Consider the following 4,419-nt stretch of genomic DNA (forward strand, 5'->3'; position numbering starts at 1 on the left):
CCTAATGCTCTCGACAACATCAATGTAAGCAATTCTGAGATCTTCATTTCTGGGAAAGAAAGAAAAAATAGAGATGATGTACCCACAAAAAGAAAGATCTAACCAGCTCGGTCACTGATTCAAAGAACTGGGAGTAGCGCTTCTCTTACCGTGAATGCAGATCATCAAGCAAATCATTTGATAGAGATGCCAAATTTATGTAAAATGGCAACCACTATATGAAATGAGAAGTTCTAGGAGTCTAAATATGAGGTAGTAATCACTTTATATATTTTTTCAAATACTGCATGCGTACACTTTCTACAGTATTAAAGATGCTTATGTATAGGAAAGAGTGAAATCTATTGAATGGATAGAAATGTTCAGGCTAACAGAAAAAGAGCAAGAAGATTATGTTCAGCTCATTCAGTAAAGACAGAGCATAAACATCATTTTTGTCTATCGCAACGTTGGATGCATGTACCCTTAACTGGTATAAAAATATATACGTATTCTATGCAGCTGGATGCCTTCGATTTTTTTCCCAGAATTTCTACTGCCCATTCAATATGGACACGCAACGTCACAACCTTAATTTTTCTCAAAAACATAGTAAGTATTATAAGCTGCACCAGCATAAGCAAAACTACTTTGCAAGTGACTTATCTCTAGATCTTATCTCTTCCACAAAGTAGGCAAATATTGTGTCCTTTGCAGAAGGTATTTCAATGGGCCTTCATTATTGTTCTATGATCAAAACTATGATGGCTAAGCAGTATACACAGAAGAATCGTTAAATGAAAAATATATAATACGAGATGGGCACATGACAACAAATTGTTGCAGAAGGACAATTGTATTTTGGGAAATTTTGAAGAACATACCTTTCCAGCACCACTGCAGAATTCTGGGCATGTCATATCTCGTAGAATTTTCCGCTTCTTTATCATATGAAGTTCACTGATCCTTGGCTCAGTCATGCCCAACCTGGATTTCCAACAGGATCTTCGGTCTACAATGGAAAATAGCAAGGTGCAACATGATGCAATTATTTGCATGCCCATAAGTGATACAACTCAGACAACATTATTATCATCTTGTACTTTTTTATTTATTTTTCATACAACTCTCCAAGCCAGCAATCGACAAAAAGCACAGACATGAAGTAAGCAATATCCATTCGAGCACTTGATAGCAGCAACAATAAGAGACCTACACGAGCTAGAGAAGGCAAACAAGGCTAGAAGTGCTGCAGCCCGCTCATGCATAAATAACAATCCAGAACTCCAGAAGCATCCAAAAAAAATGTTCCAGTGCCCAACTTAAAAGGTGTTTATACACGTCATGGAAAGCAAGAGTCGATGGTCGGGGAATCAATTATTGTGGCCTTGGATATGAAATTACCCAGCTTACTTGAGAATGACCAAACCTAGTTGGGGATGATGATCTTCTGATCCCGTTATCTGCCCTGACTTCCTACTTCTTGGCTGCGGTTTGATCCCTCCCCTTTTTCCAAACAACTGCAAATTGCCTTCTTACTCATCTCTTCCTTCCCAACTCCTTGTCTCCCTAGTGCTTGGCTCCCCTATGCGCTGGCCATGGCGTGAGAAATGTGGTTCAGGGAGGTGCTTTAGCAGCAGCTCGAGAGAGGGAGACCGCTGGCCATGGCGTGAGAAATGTGGTTTAGGGAGGTGCTTTAGCAGCAGCTCGAGAGAGGGAGACGTAGGGAATCACATCTGGATCCGTACAGCAGTGGCACGCTGCGCCGCGCTCGAGCGCCTCCGGTCAATCCGTGGTGGTGGCACACCGCTGTCAGGACGGAGAACCAACCTACAACGTCGTCGCCGAGGAGGACTAAGCCGCGCTCGCCGACCGCCGCCGCCAGGACGCCGGTGTGGCTTCATCATCGACGACTCCTGCGAGGAGGACTGGACCTGCCGTGGCCTGCCCTTCCTCTCTTCTTCTGACGAGGTAACAGGCCCTCACCGGAGAGAGAGATGGACCTGTACGTCAAGGTCGGACGCAGTAATAGAAATCTCGTCCTCCTTCTGACGGACAGGCGGCGCACCGAGGAAAACGGAGGAGGGCTCGGTGGCAGAGCTTCGACCGCTGATCCCTCGCATGCTACTCCAGGGCCGGCCAGCCGCCGCTATTCCACGGCCAGCGAGGGCAGGCGCCGCCGCTCTTCCGCCTCCGCGTCTCCGGCCGCCTCGGCCGCGGCGGCGGGCCGCGGGCTTCTTGGCCACCCCGCTGTGCCTGCTATAGGGAAGGTGGAGGGGACGCGAGAGTTGATTGGGGTGGAGGGGGGATGACGGCGCTGCTGTGCCGCCGGAGAATACGTGGGAACCGGAGGCCCCTCCTCCTTCCCAGCGCCGAAGAGAAGGATCTTGATCCGCCGCCCTTCCCTCCTCTTGCCTCCACACACAAGTTCCTGCCCAGCCGAGCCGCTCCTCCCATAGCGCGGCGGCGTGCTGCGACGGGGACGAGGGTGGGCAGGCGCGCCGTTTGGGAAAATCAACAGAGGCGGTGCAGGACCGGAGAGGAGACCGACGGCTGCGGGGTGGCGGCGGGAGCCATCGCGCGGAGAGGAGGACGAGGCTCGAGGGTTTGCCTGGGCTGCGTGCTCTCTCCCCTAATTGCGAGATGCCGGGCCGGGCGGGCTTATGTGACCCATGGATATAATGCGGATCCGCGGCGAGGGCCTCGCGCCCTGGACGACACAGTGAAAATTTTGCACGGCCAAGATTTGCTGGTAAAAGTGAATCAACGGTTCACATGCGCTGATCTCTGTGAGGCCCCCTATGGGGGGCATCATATACAACGCTAGATTGGACGGCAAAGTCGCCGTACAAAGCCCTACTAACCTCAGCAGGTACTTGATCCATCCATACTTGATGGTCATTTGACACTCCAGCCAAACCAAGTGCAGCTAGTGCATGGGCTGTTTATTACAAACACGCGGTACAAACGTAATATGGTGATCAATAAACTCAGTTCGCAGCATGAACTTTGCTTCACGGAAGAGGGCACCCAGTTCAGTCATATCATAGTCAGAAGATGTGAGGGCTCTTTGCAGATTCTGGCAATCCGTCGCAACAATGATGCGCCCAAATCCTAGCCGTACCGCCATGGTAATTGCCTTTAGGACAGCCATAGTTTCTGTGTGTAGCGCGTCAATAGCAGCAGAAACTGAACCAGCTTCAGCAACAATTAGATCACCATCATTGTCCCTAGCTACAACACCCCAACCTCCCCTATTTGTGACTGGGCTAAAAGCTCCATCAGTGTTCAGCATAATCCAATCAGTAGGGGATGGTTGCCAGCTCTGGATCCGATCCAAAGCCTGTTTTGGATCTTTCTTCAGGTGTAGCTTCCACTCTTGCATATATGAGATTATGGTAGCCTGCAATTTATCTAGAGGAAGTCTACGTTCTCCTCTATTCGCTTTATTTCTCTCAGTCCACCAGCACCACAGGAGTGCCACACACTTCATCTTTTCATCATATGGCATCGCTAGAACTCGATCCATCAACTCCATAGCAGAGTCACATTGTAGCAGGCCTTGTCTTGTTTGATCTAGCGAGAGAGCAGTCCAGACTTTACTTACTTCTTGGCATGCAACAAACAGATGACCACCACTCTCGAACATTGCATTGCATATTGCACATCTCGTGTCAAGATCAATGTGTCTCTTCTGAATATTCATCCTCATAGGCAGGCTATTTCTTGCAAAACGCCAGAGAAAATGGAGTACCTTTGGGGGACATTCGAGTTTCCACAGGCGGTTCCAAATGTTCCTCTCCCACTCACTACCAATTTCACCATTTGACGAACCAGCCTGCCTCTCGGCGCTTGTAGCCTGTGCATAGATCCTATATGCAGACTTAACTGAAAAAATACCTTTACTGTCCGGATGCCATGCAATGTAATCCTCGAGCTGGTCATATATGGGAATCTTTAAAATTGCTACGGCATCTTTATGTATGAATGTTTGGCGCACGAGGTCCTCCTTCCAGCATACTGAATCTGCCTCCAACAAATCTGCAACCATATTCAGCCGAGGGTTATTTTGAGGTGTGGTTGGCCCTCTGGTAGAGCTCGACAGAATCCATGGGTCTGACCAGATTTTTATATTAGCTCCGTCCCCCACTCTCCAGATCACTCCCAGTTTTAGAACCTCAAGTCCCTTTAGGATACTACGCCACACATAACTCATTCTAGGGACTGGTTTAGCACGTAATAAATCACCATCGATGAAGTACTTTGCACGGAGAACTCGGGCACACAAGGATTCAGGTGCTTGGAGCAAACTCCAGCCTTGCCTTGCAAGCATGGATAAGTTGAAAATGTGGATGTCCTTAAAGCCCAGACCCCCTTCACTATTCGGCTTCATCATATCTTGCCAGCTAACCCAGTGGGCTTTGTGCTCATCATCCATAT

At 48.7% G+C, this 4,419-nt stretch overlaps 1 long non-coding RNA gene across 1 annotated transcript; it reads right to left on the bottom strand.

Moving 5' to 3' along the window:
• On the bottom strand, nucleotides 1–1,559 carry LOC124698727. The gene is made up of 3 exons (XR_007001080.1): nucleotides 1,384–1,559; nucleotides 864–991; nucleotides 1–49 (listed from the first exon to the last, which is right to left on the bottom strand). It is a non-coding gene; the product is annotated as an uncharacterized LOC124698727 (long non-coding RNA).
• Between the last annotated feature and the right edge of the window lie 2,860 nt (nucleotides 1,560–4,419).

Source organism: Lolium rigidum, chromosome 3, assembly GCF_022539505.1.
Source record: "Lolium rigidum isolate FL_2022 chromosome 3, APGP_CSIRO_Lrig_0.1, whole genome shotgun sequence".
NCBI classification, from domain to species: domain Eukaryota; kingdom Viridiplantae; phylum Streptophyta; class Magnoliopsida; order Poales; family Poaceae; genus Lolium; species Lolium rigidum.